The sequence below is a fragment of the Haliotis rubra genome, unplaced genomic scaffold (assembly GCF_003918875.1).
Source record: "Haliotis rubra isolate DU_JTF1 unplaced genomic scaffold, ASM391887v1 Scf665, whole genome shotgun sequence".
Lineage (NCBI taxonomy): Eukaryota > Metazoa > Mollusca > Gastropoda > Lepetellida > Haliotidae > Haliotis > Haliotis rubra.
In genome coordinates, this window is record NW_025767374.1 from 192,664 (window position 1) to 213,275 (window position 20,612).

Here is a 20,612-nt window from a genome sequence, read left to right on the forward strand (position 1 = left end):
ATATCACAGTTTTTTAAGAGACAGGCAGTTTCAAGTCCGAGTGGGTTCAACCCTGTCTGATCATTATAATCAGGATCAGGGTGTCCCGCAAGGCAGTATTTTGTCTGTCACTTTATTTAGTGTTAAAATAAATAGTCTTTCTAAAGTTTTAAATGATGCAGTTGATGGATCACTTTTCGTGGATGATTTTAATGTTTCTTGTTGTGGTAAAAATATGCATACAATAGAGAGGCAGTTACAATTATGTCTTAATAAAATTCATAAATGGTGTCTTAAAAACGGCTTTAAATTGTCTAAATTAAAAAACTAATTGTCTACACTTCTGTAGACAATATAAGCCTCATAAAGACCCAGAACTGTTTTTAAATGGCACTCCCATCAAGGTTGTAAAAGAGGCCAAATTCTTGGGTCTGATTTGGGACTCCCATTTAACCTTTCTTCCGCATATTAAATCCCTAAAAACTAAATGCCAGAAGGCACTCGATTTATTGAAAGTCGTGTCTAATTCAAGGTGGGGAGGGGATCAAGCTACGCTCCTACACCTTTACAGATCACTTGTCCGCTCGAAGCTTGATTATGGCTCAATCGTATATGGTGGAGCCTGTAAAAGCAATTTAAAACTCTAAGATTCAGTCCACCACCACGGCCTAAGACTTTGTCTTGGGTTCTTTAGAACCTCTCCCATTGATAGTCTATATGTTGAAGCAGATGAGCCTTTTCTTACACAACGCCGTATAAAATTATCTCTACAATACATTACTAAACTATATTCTAGCGAGTCTAACCCTGACATTTAACTGTGTCTTTAATCCCCTCTATGAGGATGTATACAACAAAAAACCTTCTCTTGTTCCGCCTCTTGGGCACAGAATTAAGCCCTTTCTTTCTGCTGCTGGCATTGAGCTGGAAAATATAGCTCCTTCCCGTCTTCTTTCTTCTCCGCCTTGGCAACTGGTGAGGCCTGAAGTTGACCTAACTCTGACAAAGTTTAAGAAATCTGTAACTAATGAATTACAATATAAACAAGAATATAATCAATTAAAAACTAAATATAATACATACAAATCCTTATTTACTGATGGGTCCAAGGATGGTGGCGCAGTGGCATGTGCCACTGTTATTGGATCCCGAACAATATCTTCTAGAATACCGGATAACAGCTCTATTTTTACAGCAGAAGCAAACGCCATCTTAACAGCTCTTAAATATATTAATAAACACCGTAAATATAAACAATATATCATCTTTTCAGATTCTCTTTCGTGTCTTCAGGCTATTAAAAATCTTTCTTGCAAACATCCACTTTTATTAGAAATTATTGAATTGTACACTGAACTTGCTACTGGCCAATGCGACATCGTCTTTTGATGGTTACCCAGCCACGTTGGCATTTCTGGGAACACGATGGCTGATATTGCTGCTAAGGCAGCACTCAACAAATCTGTGACACCACTTCTTATCCCATACTCTGATTATAAAGCCAGCATTAGAACATACATCCGCGATCTAATGCAAAAGAAGTGGGACATCCAAGTAGGTATTAATAAATTACATGCAATAAAACCCTACATTGGTTACACCTACTTGGGTTGTCAGTCCAGATTTGAGGAGGTCATTATGCGACGATGTCGCATTGGCCATACCAGATATACTCATGAATATTTATTGAAAGGCGAAGATCCTCCGTTTTGTATCCCTTGTGATGAAAGAATCACAGTCAAGCATGTCTTGCTTGACTGCATTGAATATTCCATCACAAGGGATATCTATTTCAAATCCAAAACTCTGAAGGATCTTTTTAATAATGTCAGTTCTCATTTAATTATTGCATTTTTTTAAAAATTAGATTTGTTGACTGATTTGTAAATAGTTAAATATTTTATTATTGGTAGTTTATATTAGTAACTGAGATTGTTAGTGGCTGTATCCTCAAAGGGGGTTGACGTAGCGTAAAATTATTGTCCCCCTGAGGGGGTACGTAAGTCCCAAATCTTTCAAAGTCAATTTAAGTGTACCATGTTTTTAATCGTAGAATATGTGTGCTTTTAATTTATAGCTAGATTTCTCTTCTGTCGCCAATGGCTGAAGGGATGGTGTAAATCTAACTAGGGTTCATGCAGGTAGCAAAAGTAATGTAAATCCCCATGGTTCCTAGTATGGTGATCTACCTTCAGTTGTTGGCAATCTATAGCCCATTTTTACATTGTATTGTCTTCTTTAATTGGAATATTTTAGCTTTGTTCGCTAGTTTTATATTGATATCTGTGATAGTCTAGTATTTTTACTGTCCTTCGTCGGCAGGTTTTTATAATAACTATATCTATTCTATTACAATTTTAAATGTTCTCGTCACGATATGGCTGAAATATTGCCGATGTGACGTTAAATAATAACTCACTCACTCACTCACCGCGACAAGAAATGTTAAAATCATCCACAAAAAGTGATCCATCGATTGAATCATTTAAAACCTTGGATAAACTGTTGATCTTGATACTAAATAAGGTAACAGACAAAATACTGCCTTGTGGAACACCCTGATCCTGATTGTAATGATCAGACAGGGTAGAACCCACGCGGACTTGAAATTGTCTGTCGTTTAAAAAGTTAGCTATAAATTGAGGCAAACGGCCTTGCAATCCGAAGCCATGTAAATCTCTTAATATGCCATATTTCCACGTAGTGTCATATGCTTTTTCAAGATCAAAAAAGATAGACACAGCGTGTTGTTTATTAATTAGTGCATTTTTGACAAATGATTCCAAACGCACTAGGTGGTCGACAGTACTTCTGTTTTTACGGAAACCACATTGTATATCTGTTATAAGGTTATTAGTTTCCAAGTACCAAACAAGGCGATTATTTATCATGCGTTCCATGGTTTTGCAAACACAGCTTGTTAGTGAAATAGGTCGATAATTAGACGGATCTGTATGATCACGTCTAGGCTTAGGTATTGGTACTACTATAGCGTCACGCCATGAGAAAGGAAATTTCCCTGACGTCCAAATATCATAAAAAATGTGTAAGAGCGTCTCTAAAGATGACTCTGGTAAGTGTTTCAGGAGCTGATAATGTATGTTATCTGCACCTGTTGCAGTATCGTGAGCTTGCTCAAGAGCAGTATGGAGTTCATGAATAGAAAATGTTTCATTATAATCTTCCCCATTATCCGAATTGAAATTAATAGTTTTCTTTTCTTCTTGTTTTTGATATTGTTGAAATGTAGGCACATAATTAGAAGAGGAAGAGTGTTTGGCGAGAGTTTCACCCAGTTTATTCGCAATATCCGATTTATTTGTAAGTAATTGATCTCCATGTTTAAGATGATGGACACTAGATTTAGTACCTTTACCTTTAATTTTCTGGACCATGTTCCAAACCTTGGACATGGGCGTTCGAGAATTTATTTTGGATACATAATTTTGCCAAGATTGGCGTTTATTCTGTTTAAAGGTACGCCGCGCTTTAGCATTTAACATTTTAAATTTATTTAAATTATGCACCATAGGATGGCGACGGAAATAATGTTCTGCTTTTTTCCTTGCCTTCCTAGCTTGTTTGCACTCATCGTTGAACCATGGTTTTCGGATATGTGGATTTGCAGAGGACTGTGGTATACACTCATCAGCTATGGTACTCTGTTGATCGGAAAAACAGGTAATAGCATCCGTAACGTCACTAAAAAGTTCAGGTTTCAGTTTTGTAGAACACAGTGTTTCATATAAGGCCCAGTTAGCCTTTTTACAATTCCGCCTTGATGATGGAGGTACATCAGATGGAGTTACAGGTTTTAGTATGGTAGGGAAATGGTCACTTCCACATAGGTCATCGTGAACTGACCATTCAAATTCATTTAGTAGTTCTGAATTAGTGACTGACAAGTCGAGAGCAGAATAAGTTCCTGTACCAGGGTGTAAATATGTGTTGGAACCATCATTATAAAGACATAAATCATTATCGGAACAAAACTCCTCCAGTAATTTACCTTTAGCGTTGGTATTTGCACTACCCCAGAGTGGGTTGTGCCCATTTAAATCTCCCATAATAATACAGGGCTTCGGGAGTTGGTCATATAGAGCTTGAAGATCAGTTTTGTGAAACGTTGAAGACGGAGATATGTAGAGAGAGCATAATGTAAACGCAACGTGTAAAGTGAGTCGCACTGCAACAGCCTGAAGATTAGTAGTAAGAGCAACAGGGCTATGGATAACGTTCTGTCTGACTAGGATTGAAGATCCCCCAGTGGCCCTATCACCCGGAGGTGAAAAATAATGATATGCATTGAAAGAACGCACGGCAAAAGCATCTGTTTGTTTTAAATAGGTCTCCTGCAGACAGAACGCTGATGGAGTTAAATCCTGGACTAAAAGTTGTAATTCACTGAAATTAGTCCTCAGTCCTCTACAATTCCACTGTATAATATGATTGTGATAAACTATCTTTTGGGGGGATTTATTGGGGATCTTCCCCGTACTTTCTTGTTGGGCGACAAGCTGTGCGCCCTAGAACGGACAGTTTCGGACACATCCATGTCCTCAAGGGAACCATATTTGTTATACAAGTTGATTTGATTTTCTGACCCTTTTGGGGCTCTGCCACTGAATTTTTTGAAAGAATCTGGCTTCTTACCTTTGCCTTTAAGGGGCTGTGTAGACTTTGATGTCGACTGAGATGATGCGTCAAGATCAGAGGATGTTTCACATTGGCTTTGAGACGTACTAGGAACTGATTCTGTTGTTTGAGTCGATATTGCAGGTGAGAATATCACAGGAGATTCGGACTTAACCCAGGTCAGGTTTGTCTGACAGCATGCAGTTGACTTTGTTATTCTAGTGGTTGCTTCTGACGGTGTTCTGGTGATAGAAGCATAACTCTCCTTATGCTCTGAGCTTTGAACTAGCTTTTTTGCATCGGCAAAACTAATGTTTTGGGTAAATTTGATTCTATTTATCTCCATTTGATGTTTCCAAACAGGACAGTTTTTAGAGTAAGATGGATGATCCCCTTCACAGTTGGTACATTTTTTGACATTACTGTCACAATCTTCTGTTGTATGTGTCTTTTCACCACAGTGAGCACATACAACAGACAATGTGCAAGTATTTACGCCATGACCGAACTTTTGACATTTGAAGCACCTTAGAGGGTTCGGAATGTACGTGTCAACATTGATGTTACAATATCCTGCCTTTAGAGATTTTGGAGCATTTGGTGAAGAAAATGAAAACAGGTAGGTATTTGTTTTGATAACAGTATCATTTTTCCTGGTCGTGAAACGTTTGACATAGAGTACGCCTTGTTCTTTCATCTCAGAGACGATGTCAAGTTCAGACATATCTGCAAACAATCGATCACGGTCTCTGATGATTCCCTTGCTCGTGTTTAAAGTTTTATGAGCCGTGACGGTGACCGGAACGTTGACAAACGATTCTGTACTCATAAGGTTGGTGGCTTGGTGCCTTTTCCCACACTCAACCAACAGAGCACCGGAACGTAAACGTTTAATATTCTTGACATCACCAGCAATGCCCTGTATACCCTTAGATATCGCAAAGGGGTTCAACTTCAATGGAGTCTTATCAACAGTTTCAATGACAAGAAATCGTGGCCAGTATTCAATGGACGTGGACAGTCTTTGATCAGTATCAACTGGATCAGTGTCTAGTGGACGTTTTTTTTATGGGGGTTTCGTAAGCCATGGTTAATTTTTCAAGGTTCGTCATCCGAGCTCCCCACCCACCACGGAGTATCACAAGGACAATGCTAAAAACAAGTGGATTTCCAACTTGCAGCACCAAGGATACCCGGATGATATACTCCAGCAGAAGAATTAAAAGATTAATAGTTCTACCAGATTGGCCCATGAGCCACCGCCTTCTGGGCATAAGACTCTAGGCAAAGTTCATAACATAATAATTCAAAACCACAAACGTTTTAGATAAACAAGTAAGCCCGAAATTCAAACAATTCCAAATCAAATTTGTGCAATGACATATATATATATATACAGTCTATACACAGGGCTTGGCGTGACCAGCCGATTGATAGAACCGGGCCAGTTCTACCACCCGTCTAGGTGAAGTCAGGGCCGAAGTGGTGTGTTGGGCAAAGGAACACTGTTCCTGGAACCAGTACCCCTCAACCACCAGACTGGACCTTCCTCCACCGACACAGGGGCGCAACCCACGGCAAACGGGTTGGTGGACCAAAGTACTATCCCGTTTAGGGTCCACAACGGGGGTTGAATATGGCGCTTGGAGCGTGACCCAGCACCCACCACGAGGAGGTGGCGATCTTTTTACAAATGTTAAATATCATTTAATCATTGTTTTTTAAAGAAATTGATTTGTTTGATGAATTCTGATTAATGTGGTTTATAAATAGATATATTTTAAAGATTGGTAATTTCGATTAGTACCTTAGATTGTTAGTGGCTGTACCCTCAAAGGAGGTTAAAGTACTGTAAAATTATTGTCCTCCTGAGAGGGTACGCAAGTCCCAAAACTTTCAAAGTAGACTTTTCACATACCAAGTTTTTAAACGTAGTATTTTTGTTCATTTAGATTTCGGCTAAATTGTCCTACAATCACCAGCGGCTGAAGGGGTGGTGTAAATCCAACTACGGTCCATGCAGGTAGCAAAGGTACTGTAAGTCCCCATGGACCCTAGTATGGTGACCTACTTTCAGTTGTTGGCGATCTATAACCCATTTTTATATTGTGTTGTCCCCAGTGGTTAAAATGTTTTAGACTCTATTACTAGTTTTACATGTATATCTGTGATATTCTAGTTGTTTTACTGCACTTCGTCGGCAGGTTTTTTATAATATACATATATTTCATTTCAATATCAAATGTTCTCGTCACGATATGGCTGAAATATTGCCTATGTGACGTTAAATTGTAACTCACTCACTCACTTGGCCCCTTCTGCTCTCTGTAAATTATATCATTGGAAGAGCAGTAAGATGACACGAGTTTTGTCACGATCCGTGTGATTATTTGATACTGTGTATTCAAACATGTGACAAGGCGAAAGTTTTTTTGAATCAGACCATGGAGGAACATCACCTGTGTCCACGACAGAATTGAAACAGTCACGTAATGGTGTTTGGACACAGGGGAACAGTTTCCAGTACCGGTTTGGAAAGTCATCAGACCCAGGAGCAATATTAGATTTGGACTTTTTCATAACACTTTTCAGGCAATTTGGTGAGATGTAACAGACAAACGACCCAGTTATTTTCTCATGCATTGCATGATCCTAATCATGGACCGATGGTGTTCCCATTGTCCATGGTGACCATAACTGTTTCCAGAACCATGGGAGGACGCTTATCATGCTCACCTTCACACTTTGTTTTGAGTTGCCTGTAAAGATGCCTCTCATTGTTTCTAAACAGTTTATTTTGTTTGATACATTTGTTCTTGTTTACCCATTCTTTTCTTTCTTTCAGTCCAAAACTTTAGTTTTACCCTAAGGGAATCGACAATTCGGAGAAATAAGGTGTTTTTTGTCTTATATTGCAATTTTAATTTTCTCCTAGTTGTCTTTTGCCTTTTAGACAGCTCTATCCAGGAAATGTTTCCACTAGTTTCATTAGGTTTTGCTAAAAAAACGTTTTTTCTTTGGTCTTGTGTTATTATCATTAGATTGTTTTCTTTGGAAACTGTGTGAAGTTCCTCCTAAGTTCGAGCGACAGCACAGACACAACAATTAACTTCTTATAATGAACAGTCTGCAGAAAGTTTAAGAGGAATAACTTCATTCAGTAAATCAATTGAATGTTTGGTAAAAGACACGTTTAGTTGTTTAGTTGGCCTCCGTTTTTGTAAAGGTAAATCACAAACAAAATTAGTTAAACAAAATGTAAACAGGAAGGAGATGAAGGCGGGTCAGAAACTTCGGGGCCAATTGGCTCTATTGCCTGAAAAGTATACATCAGGAATTATCATTATTATAACCATAACAAATATACCAACCAAATATAACTCCCTCTAGAGAGTCAGCATCGAACCCGGCACTACAGAGACTCAGCGGAGGGGATAATTTTCACTGCCTGCGTGGGATTAATGAAACATGAATGGACTTTTTCTTTTCTCGCATGCCTGTAGCTTGGGAAAGCAATTCCTCTGGCCTGATACAGTAGTAAATATAAAAAGGGGATTCCAAAAAGAGTAATATGTTTTCAAACTGTATGTTTTGTAGACTGTCCGCATTAATACGTTTTGCAGTGAGTCTTCACAACATCCTTGTGTCTACTTTGCCTCAATAACTTCCTAATCTAGTAAGTCTATTTTTGTGAAATTTCATGCAATCGAAGACAGTTTTGACAAGGTAATATGGTCACACCCCATTAGTGTATAGATTTTAACCCGGGCTTTTAAAACACCACAACTTAGTTCACTGTAGCTCTGGTCAGGCTCGCTGAATTGATTGACAAATGTCATCGTATCAATGTTGATCACTGGATTGTCTCGCCAAGACTCGAAAATATTTACAGACCCCCACCATACAGCTAGTCTTTGCAATGAGAGAGTATGGTTTTACGTCGAATTGTACCCATGCGGGGAATGGAACTCGGCGAGCGAACGCTTTAACCACTTGGCTACCCCATCTATAGAGTGTGTGAGTGAGTTTAGTTTTACGCCGCACTCAGCAATATTCCAGTTATATCGCGGTGGTCTGTAAATAATCAAGTCTGGACCAGACAGTCCAGTGATCGACAGCATGAGCATCGATCTGCGCAATTGGGAACCGATGACATGCGTCAACCAAACCAGCGAGCCTGTCCACCCGATTCCGTTAGTCGCCTCTTACGCCAAGAATGGATTACTGAAGGCTCATTCAAACCCGCACCTTCAAGGGTTGTACATCTATAGAAGGTGCTGGGGGAAAGATTCCTCTTCGGAAGGGATTTATGATGACAAGAGGTACACAGTATGTTTGCTGACAACAGTAAACTGACCAAGGAGATAGCATTCCGGACATACCAGACACATATTGAAGCAAGGTATTTTGAATATATGAACTTTTAAGGAAAGTCACTGTAATTGGGGGCGGTGAGGTAACCTAGTGTTTTAAACGTTTGCTTTACCGGGTTCGATGTGTGAAGCCCATTTCTGGTGTCCCCCGCTGTAATATTGCTGGAATATTGCTGTAAGCGGCGTCAAACCATACTCACTCACTCACTACAGTAATGGTTTCAGACGGGTGAGTGGGTTAGAATTTAACGTCACCTCGGCAATATTTCAGCCATATAGTGACGAGAAATGTTTTTCATAAACAATAAATTAAAGTGGCTAAATAATCAGTCATCGAAGGACTGTAAAATAACTAAAGTATCACTGATGGAGTCTAAAACTAGCATGAACATGTAAAACTATTTTATTTACGAAGACAATACAATATAAAAACGGGCTATAGATCGCCAACAACTGAAGGTAGATCACCATACTAGGAACCATGGGGACTTACATTACTTTTTCTACCTGCATGGACCCTAGCTGGATTTACACCATCCCTTCAGCAGCTGGCGATTGTAGGAAAAGTTTAGCAAAAATTTAAATGAACAAATATACTACGTTTAAAAATCGGGTAAGCAAGAAGTTAACTTTGAAAGATTTGGGACTTACGTACCCTCTCAGGAGGACAATATTTTTACGCTACTTCAACCCCCTTTCAGGGTACAGCCACTAACAATCTCAGTTACTAATCTAAACTACCAATAATAAAATATGTAACTATTTACAAATCAGTTAACAAGTTAAATTCTTTTAAAAATGCAATAATTAAATGAAAACTTACATTACTAAAAAGATCTTTCATAGTTTGTGATTTGAAATAGATATCCCTTGTGATGGAGTACCCAACACAGTCAAGCAAGACATGCTTGACCGTGATTCGTTCATCACAAGGGATACAAAACGGAGGATCTTCACCTTTTAATAGGTACACATGCGTATATCTTGTGTGGCCAATACGACATCGTCGCATAATGACCTCTTCAAATCTGGACTGACAACCCAAGTAAGTGTAACCGATATCGGGTTTTATTGCATGTAATTAATTGATACCAACTTGGGTGTTCCACTTCTTTTGCATCAGATCACGGATGTAAGATCTTATAGCAGCTTTGTAATCAGAGTATGGGATAAGAAGTGGTGTCACAGATTTGTTGAGTGCTGCCTTAGCAGCAATATCAGCCATTGTGGTCCCAGAAATGCCAACGTGGCTGGGTAACCAACAGAGGACCATGTCGTATTGGCCAGTTGCAAGATCATTGTGTAATTCTATAATGTCTGTTAAAAGTGGATGTTTACAAGAAATATTTTAATAGCCTGAAGGCAAGAAAGAGAGTCAGAAAAGATTATGTATTGTGTATATTTAAGGTGCCTATTTATATATTTAAGGATTGCGTTTGCTTCTGCTGTGAAAATTGAACTGTCATTGGGTAATCTGGAAGATATTGTTTTGGCCCCAATGACAGTGGCACAAGCAACCGCGCAACCATCCTTGGACCCATCTGTAAATAAGGATTTATATGTATTATATTTACTTTTTAATTGATTATATTCTTGTTTATATAATAAGTCATTAGTTTCTGATTTTTTAAATTTAGTGAGTGTTAGGTCGACTTGTGGCCTAACCAATTGCCAAGGAGGAGAAGAAAGAAGACGGGAAGGAACTATATTTTCCAGCTCACGCCGGCAGCAGCAATAAATGGCTTAATTCTGAGCCCAAGAGGCGGAACAAGAGAAGATTTTTTGTTATACAAATCCTCATAAACAGGATTAAAGACACAGTGAAATGCAGGATTAGACTCGTTAGAATATAATTTTGTAATATATTGTAATGGTAATTTTATACGGCGTTGGTTAAGAGAAGGTTCATCTGCCTCGACGTAAAGACTGTCAACAGGAGAAGTTCTGAAGGACCCAAGACAAAGTCTCAGACCTTGATGGTGGACTGAATCTAAGAGTTTTAGGTTGCTTTTGCAGGCTCCACCATATACAATGGACCCATAATCAACCTTCGAGCGGACAAGTGATCTGTAAAGGTGTAGAAGCGTAGCTTGATCCCCACCCCACTTTGAATTAGACACGACTTTCAATAATTCGAGTGCCTTCAGGCATTTAGTTTTTAGAGATTTGATATGCGGAAGAAAAGTTTAATGGGAGTCGAAAGTGAGACCCAAGAACTTGGCCTCCTTGACAACCTTGATGGGAGTGCCATTTTAAAACAGTTCTGGGTCTTTATGTGGCTTATATTTTCTACAGAAGTGTAGACAATTAGTTTTTAATTTAGAAAATTTAAAGCCATTTTCAAGACACCATTTATTTATTTTATTTCAGCACAACTGCAGTTGCCGTTCAATAGTATGCATATTCTTACCACGACAAGAAATATTAAAATCATCCACAAAAAGTGATCCATCAATTGAATCGTTTAAAACCTTGGATAAACTGTTGATCTTAATGCTAAATAAAGTGACAGACAAAATACTGCCTTGTGGGACACCCTAATCCTGATTGTAATGGTCAGACAGGGTTGAACCCACTCGGACTTGAAATTGCCTGTCTTTTAAAAACTGTGATATAGAAAGAGGTAAACGACCCCTTAAACCAAAATCATGTAAATCCTTTAAAATGCCATGCTTTCCAGGTGGTATCGTACGCTTTCTCGAGATCAAAGAATATCGATACTGCATGTTGTTTATTTACTATTGCATTTTTGACAAAGGATTCTAATCGTACCAAATGATCAATGGTACTACGACTTTTCCTGAAACCACATTGGATATTTGTTATAAGGTTGTTGGTTTCAAGATACCAGGTTAATTTATTGTTTACAATTCGTTCCATGGTTTTACAGACGCAACTCGTTAAAGGGATTGGTCTGTAATTTGATGGATCAGTATGATCCCGGGCAGGTTTTGGAATAGGGACGACAATGGCATTACGCCACGAAGGTGGGAAATTCCTTGAAGTCCATATTGTGTCAAAAATATTTAGAAGTGTTTCCAAACATGATTCAGGTAAATGCTTCAAGAGCTGATAGTGTATATTATCAGCTCCTGTTGCTGTATCATGAGCTTGCTCAAGGGCGGTATGTAGCTCATGTAGTGAAAACAATTCGTTATAGTCTTCACCATTGTCTGATTTAAAGTCAATTCTTTTCTTATCCTGTTGTTTCTGGTGTTTCTGAAATTCAGGAACATAATTGGATGAAAATGAATGTTTGGCGAGAGTTTCGCCAAGTTTGTTCGCAATATCGGTTTTATTAGTTAATATATTGTCACCATCCTTCAGATGGTGAACAGTAGATTTGGAACCTTTGCCCTTAATTCTTTGGATCATGTTCCACACCTTTGAAATCGGTGTGCGTGAATTTATTTTAGAAACATATTTCCTCCAAGACTGACGCTTATTCTGTTTAAATGTACGTGGAGCCTTGGCATTTAAAATTATAACTTTATTTAAGTTATGAACAGTAGGATGTCGCCGAAAATATTTTTCAGCTTTCTTCCTGCTCTTTCTGGCCTGTTTACATTCGTTATCAAACCATGGCTTACGAATATGTGGAACTGCAGAGGACTTGGGTATAGTTTGGTCAGCAATGTCATTGAGCATATCTGAAAACAACTGTATGGGATCTTCACTGTTCGCTAATGCATCCTGTTTTAAGTTGTCAGTACATAATGTCTCATATAATGACCAATCAGCCCTGGCAAAGTTCCTTCTTGATAAAGGTGGATTATCACCAGGGTTGATTGTTTTGAGAATGGTGGGGAAGTGGTCACCCCCACATAGGTCATCATGGACCATCCACTCAAATTCCTTATATAAATTGGAGTCATTGAAAATACATAAATTATTATCAGAAATGCATTCCTCGATGACTTTACCTTTATTATTTGTGTTGGCACTTCCCCAAAGCGGGTTGTGTCCCTTGAGGTCACCCATGATGAGACATGGCTTTGGAAGTTGATCATATAGATTGTGAAGGTCTGATTGACGAATGTGAGAAGAATGAGGGATATATAAGCTGCACAGAGTCAAGGCAAAATGCAGCGTCAGACGAACAGCTACAGTTTGCAGATTTGTGTTGAGTGATACAGGGCTATGTATGATGCCCTGCCGAACTAAAATAGAAGCAGCTCCAGTTGCTCTATCTCCCACAGGAGAAAAGGAATGATAATCGGTGTATTGTCTTAAGTTAAAGGTGTCTGTGTTCTTTAAATATGTCTCTTGAAGACAAAATACTGACGGTTGAAGATCCTGAATTAGTAATTGGATTTCACTGAAGCTATTCTTCAGGCCTCTGCAATTCCACAGAATTATGTTTGCCATTTGAGTCATGGTGGCGACTCAATTGGCGATCGCTCTCGTGAGTGTGAGGTAGAGCCAGTCCCCCTCCTGTCTTGTGAGGACAGGGTAACTTCCATGTCAAGAAGTCCAAATGAGTTCTTTAGGGGAACCTCTGAAGGTGAAGGGACAATAATTGTCACTTTCCTATTTAATTTCTTCCCTTTTTTTTGACAAATGAACGGTGTCGGGTTGTTTCTTATAAGGTTGAGATGGTGTCTTAGGATGATTTTTTGCGTGGGTACCAGGTACTGGCTGAGCTTCTGGGTAAGCATCTGTCTGGATGGATATTCCCGTAGCCTCTTCAGAAATGTTATAGAGAAGAGTCTGCTTTTCTGAGACCTAGGAGATGGCCGTCTGGCACTCATGGTCAACCTTCGGACGGGAAGTAGATACTGCAGCAGAGTACGTTTTTTGTTGAGAGATTTGAAAAGTGCTTGGTAGCAATTTCTTTGCTTCATCAAAAGATATATTATTTGTGTGTTCAATTTTCAGAATTTGGGCTTGTCTTTCAAAGGCTGGACATGATCTGGAGGAGGACATATGTTCACCATGACAATTTGCACACTTGATGTCATTTGTGCAGTCGGCATTGTCATGTTTTCCAATACAGCGAGAACAAATTTGAGCGTTGTTACATGCGGTAGCACCATGTCCAAACTGCTGACACTTAAAACACCGAAGAGGATTCGGGATGTAGACTTCCAACCCGATGTTAAAATATCCTGCTTTAATTGTTGTTGGTATGGTAGAAAGACAAAATGTAAAAAGATATGTATTGGTTTTGAGAATCTTATCCCCATCTTTTCTTGTGAATCTTTTCACAGAGGTGACACCTTGTGACTGAAGTTCTGATGCAATGTCGACTTCTGTCATATCAGAAAGACATTTTGCCCTATCACGGACAATGCCTCGACAAGAATTCAATATTCTATGTGGCGAGACATCAATCCTGGTATTTGCAAAGTGACGTGCTTTGAGCAAATTGATTGACTGTTGCTTCCTGGCACATTCCACCACCTGTTCTTAGACGAGTAACGTTTTTGACATCGCCACATATTCCAGCAATAGCTTTAGATATTGCAAAAGGGTTGAGCTTTAGTGGTTGTCCTTCAATTCCCTGTACAACCAGGAAACGGGGCCAAGAATCCAAATCAGTTGTCTCTGATTCATGATCAGAAGACGATACAAAGTCTAAATCTATATGTTTTCTCTTTGGTTGAGAACGAGAACCAGAAGATTGTTAGGTAGCCATAATTAATAAATGTAGGTTCAACATCCCCGCTCCCCACCCACCATGGAGTGTCAACAAGGCCGGTGTTGAAGTGGAAACCGACTACAGAACACCAGGGTTACAGGGATATTATACTCGAGCAAGACAGACACAGGAAGCTAATATTGCCAAACAGAAGAAAAGTCAGGCTGGTCCGCCCTTGACAGTTTTCTGAAGACGATTAGAACCCGGAGGTCAGTAATGCCAGATTGGCCCATGAGCCACCGCCTTCTGGCATAGGACTCGAGGCAATACAATATCATAAATAATTTAAATTTAGAGTAGCCAAGGCCAAAATAATATATCAAATATGTGCAATAATACTCACTATGTACAGGTCCTGGCGTGATCAGCCGATTGATAGAACCGGGCCAGTTCTACCACCCGTCTAGGTGACGTAAGGGTCAAAGTGGTGTGTTGGGCAGCAGGAACACGGTTCCAGGCTCCTATTGCCCTCAACCACCAAGTAGTAGTAGATACAATAGCGGTACGAGATCAAGACCAACAAAAGCCTCTGCAAAGCTTTATTTCACTAATAAAGTTTTTGTCAGGCCCTTAGATCTCACTCGCCATTGTCTACTACTTTTAGCAGTTAACTTCCCGGTCACGCATGACACTATTGTGCCGCTATGACAGCGAATATGCCTATAGAAAGAAAGGTTCTAAAAAGCAGTAAAATGTCCCCGGCAGCCACAATTCCCCAAGGGTGAAATTGAAAGATGATGTTGTGCTTCTCCCAAGGGGAATTGCGTCGGCTGCCTTTCTCTCGCCATGAGAGTGCCCCACTCAGCTAAGTCCTTTTCAGCGACCCAACTGATATGAGCCTGATTCCTTACCAAAACACCTCACATCACACAAAGTTGCAAGGAATCTCCACTGAGGCAACGGCCGGATACGAACCCACATGTATAGCTCGCGCAAACTATACATAATGGTCCACACCACTCAACCGATTGAGCTACCAGGGACTTAGCAGAATAATCTTGGTTTAACGGGTCTATCCGGAGATAGCGAACTAGCACTTTCCTGATCATGTGACATGTCTTGTTGACCTCGAGGAAACAGTTTAATGTGATACAGGATACTATTGTTGACAGGGGGTAACATTGTACCGTACGGTATGATCAATAATTCCTCTCTAACGAAACCTCTCCCTGGCCCATCTCTCAAGTAGTACAAGTTCGGCTCGTCGGCTTTGATGTCCACTTTATCTATGTTGTAAGTTTTGACTGACCATATCGGATCGGTGGCTTGATTACGACTATCCCCTTCGTGTTTCCCTGGCTGGTATAGGTACCTCACGAGGGCCCTATCTGTTATCTGTTTCTGCTTCCCACGCAATGGTGCAGCCGACTCAGCCACTATTGATTTTAGTTTGATAGCGTCGGCTGGTTTCTTGCCAGTGAGCCGAGTGGTTTCATGGTTGATGGCCGACACCACCTGAGGTAACCGTGCCACCCATTCAGCCGATCGTTCCCCCGGGTTGGCCATCTCTCTTGCATACTGATGTCCGAATAAGTGCTCAGCCAAAGTCCTATTGAATCTCTCAACTATGGCTTGGCTGCGATGGGCTCCGGCTGTGCCACGCCTGACCTTGGTATCGTGTTTGTCTAGCAGGTGTGACACGACACCCATGAACTCCCACCCGGGGTCAACTTGCAGCTCTGTGGGCCACGTCAGCGGGCTGCGCTTGTATATGCGTTCGAATCCGCGTGCTACCTGGGCTGAGTCTTTCGCAGTTAAGGGTTCGGCTTCCTTGTAGCAACTGGCCACGTCCACGATGGTTAAGGCATACTTGTACCTCTTATCGTTGGGTAGGAATAGGAGGTCGGCCTGGTGAACGCTATTGGGTATGTTAATACCGAACTTTCTTCGAGGCATGTAGCGTGGTGCCGGTAAATAGATCTGCCACAGGGCTTGTTTTTCAAGCCACACTTTGGCCTCACCTGGGGGTACTCTCGCCATTTTAGCCAGCTTATGTACGGCGCTAGCTCCTTTCCAGTACCCACGCGGGCTGTAGTAAATAGCCTTAAACTTTTCTCTGGTTCCATGACATCCCGACATATATACACCTATGTTCTTGGTTCAATTTTCTCATGCCCGTACGCGTACGTGTTTATCCCATCAATAGCTATCCAACGCTTAGTGTCCATCGGTGACAGGGACGTCTTGTTTATCGTCAGTCAATATATCCTATGCCCATCACTTCTAAGCGTGTTCATTTTATGCCTGAAGGTACGGGTCTTGAACAGTGCTTCCTTGAATCTGGCGTGTTTGATGTGTTGTTTCACCACGTACTTCTTAACACCCTTTGCCTTTCGGATCTCACCATTGTCGGCCTTCAGGATGGAGTGGGGCGGTGGGGTAGCCTAGTGGTTAAAGGCCCGGGTTTGATTCCCCACATGGGCACAATGTGTTAAGCCCATTCCTGGTGTCCCCCGCCGTGATATTGCTGAAATATTGCTAAAAGCGGCATAAAACTAAACTCAGTTAGTCAGTCAGGATGGAGTACATCTTTGGTCTCAAGCCTATGTACTCAGCTATGGGCGTACACGCACACTCGCCCTTCATCTTACCGAGGACCTTTTTATTTACCATGCTGTGTATGGCATGGTCCTTGGGGTAGTCGCTGGTGTCGTACAAATCGAGGCATTTCTTCATGTCCTCGTACACGTCCTCGACTCGAATCTCCATTAGCAGGGAATCCGTGTCAGTGTACAGCACTTCGCACCTGGCGCCGTACTGTTTCTTCAGTTCAATGTAATAAAAGTCGTACATCAGGTGTTTGGGTAAATCGTGGATGCTCATCCCCACGTAAACAGGCCGGTTGAATTTGATGTTGCTTTTCTTCATGTGTAGGGCAACCAGGTCGTCGGTGAATATCTTGCTCCGGTTGAATGCCGGGCTGGCTATCAGCCTCTTGAGCTTGTCGTTCTCTCTCGACCAAACCAGCTTCACGGTCACATGTTTCCTCAGGTTCTCCATAGTCTTAACGAACACCGAGTTGTTCATGAGATTGTAGAGGTTTTTCTCAAAGTCACTGGTGGCCAGCTTTCTCAGGTCCGTGTTCATTCTGATGTAGGGCTCCATCCAGGGGCTCTGGTTGAACACGAGCACCCTGTGTATTTTGGTCAGCCTCATACCCAACGACAGGTACAGCTGTAGGTTGCGATAGTGAACGATGTACTTGGTCTTATTCATTAAGTTGGGCACGAGTTTTTCAACGTCTGCCACCCGCCAGCCTTAAAAGTTATGTTGGTACTCAGACATCCAGTCTGGGTTAACCCTCATACGTTCGGGGCCCAGGGGGTAGCTGTTGTTTGATGTGTGTAATGCCTTGGGGTATTCCAAGTCCACCTCGAGGATATAACCTTTGTTCAAATCTGGCGCGATGCTCATAACATCGATTTCGTGCGATGCCCATTCGAACCCCCCTGTGGGTAGATACTGGCTCATGGCCCAGCCGTACAGATTGTTGGCGTCGAGGTAGAGAATATGATTGGTTGGCTTGCTCGGGTCGTAACCCTTCACGTATTGATTATTGGCTTTTGCGTATCGTTTAGAGACCATGGAAATCCCACCTCGCAAGCCTTTCTCAATGAATAGGTGCATGTCGTAATCGGTGAGCAATTCCAACTTAATTCCGGACTTTTTCAACAATGCATCCCATGACAGACCTGGGCTGGTGTAGTACCATGCGGGGTCGAGTTGATACTGCTTGAAACACGTCTGCCTAAACGTCTCAAACACGTCGGCTAGCAGCAGTACATCTGTCCTCAAGTACAGGTCGTGGTAGTCACCCAGATTCAGTTTATTCCATGCGTTTATTCCTAATGTTAATCGTGTGCGAGTAATTGTCTTGAGTGATTGTCGAGTCTGTCAGGTTGCTGTAAAATTCTCTGATGGGAGGCAGTCGGGTCTCAGCGAACTTGGCCCAGCCATCCATGTACTCGTATGGGTACACACCCTTCCTCATCAGCAGGGGTCGAGTCTCGGCGTTGGTGTATCGATCGGTGATGGGGAAGGTATCGTTGGCCTTGACCGGACTTTCGATTGACGACAGGAGAAACTGAACCGAGTCGATGAACCTCAGACCGTTTAAGCTGAAGGAGATGTATCTCTCCATGTTGTTTGGGATGCACGTCAGGTTGCCGTCGACTTTCGCGATGGCCTGCATGATCAAGTGAGAGTCGTACCCTCTCAAGTTGTGGAAGACGACGGGGATGTTTATTGTCTTCGGGGAGATTTTAAGCTTGAAGTTGCATGCGTTGTGAGCGGTGCCTCTATACTTACCGGTGATGTGGCAGTGATATCTCACCGAATCACCATTCAGTGGTGAGTCACACACGTGGCAGTGAGTGCTACAGCCGTGAGCTAGCCGATCGGCTTGGGTCATACGCATGGAAGTATACTGTATACAGTGCATTCCTGATAGTTTTTTCTTCCTCCTGCAAACACTTTAGAAACTTTTCAGCCGCGTCGGGACCCCTATACACTACCGGAGCTTTCGTTTCCCCATCACATCGGACGACCACGTATCCAAACCCACAGGCCTCGTGCTCCTGTGTTTTTTGTGTGCCTGGGGTACCCCCAACATCAACGGGTTTGACCAAGGCTTCGAAGTCGGCGTAGATGACATGAGGCATTTGGTTCTTGTGGTTGTCGAATTTTAGGATATTGTCACCTTTCTTAGGCATGTCGTCTCGTATGGCCGTCTGCCCCACACCTTGGCAATCCTCCCGGTGGGATTCTTATAAATCAGCTTGTGTGAAGCCGTGTAGGCATCGTATGCAAAAGTGTTTTTTCCCATCGTATTTCGACTGGTCATGCAACAGTTTTATCCACGTGTAGTGATACTTATAACTTCGCTGGGTCAGAATATATTGATCACGTGGCGACCCCCCTTCCCCAACATTGGACTGACCCTGTGCACTGTTGTTGTGTTACCTTCGTGGCCTAAGACGTTCATGGCTATATCGTTCTGTTTTTCTATTTTAGTGATCTGAGATATAGGGGTGGGTTCATCTATACCATCCCAGTTGAGCCCATCGTCTTGGGTATAACTAGAAGGCCTGTTCGAATTAGTGTCAGCTGGAAACAAGGCTGACCTGATAGCTAACCTCAGGCAATCGTCTCCTCTATTCTTGATGTTGACCATGGCCTGTTTTGCTTTGTAGTAGGGGGGCAAGTCTAGGGACGACCCCCCTCTGAACGGCACGTAGTTAGCTATGTCTAGATAAACATTATCGATTTTATCCACGACACACCAGGACCCCATGAGTGTGTAGCGTTCTAGGTATTCTCGTATCTGCTGAAAACTGATATCGATTGACTCGTCTATAGTCTCGGTATGAGTCATGACTTCTTGTTTACCTCGGAAGTAAGGCTGAACGTACTCAATGACCCCACACCCTGCTGTTTATCGAGCGACATTTTCACTGTGATTTGAAACTTTATACTTCCCAAATCGTTTAGTTCCTCATTGACTTTATCAGCGATTAGAGGCTTAATATCGGCGGTGTCTATGTTCCTATCAACATGCATGTGCCAGCCTCTCAAATAGTTACCTACAGCGCGCTCAGTGCGCATGAACTCTAGGTCAATAGCTCTATTCTGCCATAATAGTTCTACAAGCTGTGGTTTCCTCATACGGGAATAACCTACTAACTCCAAATCGCGTGCCTCCTCTTTGAGTTGTTTTACAGTGTGGGGCTTTGCTACGGGGCCATGTGATAATAATGTGGCTAACCCAGCTCTCCCCAGGCGGGAATAACCCGTCAACCCTAGCTCTTTTGCTTTAGAGTTTTAGTTGTTTTACTGTGGGAGAGGGTTGTATGTCTGATTGTAATGATCAGACAGGGTAGAACTTACGCGGACTTGAAATTGTCTGTCCTTTAAAAAGTTGGCTATAAATTGAGGCAAACGACCTCGCAATCCGAATCCATGTAAATCTTTTAAAATGCCATATT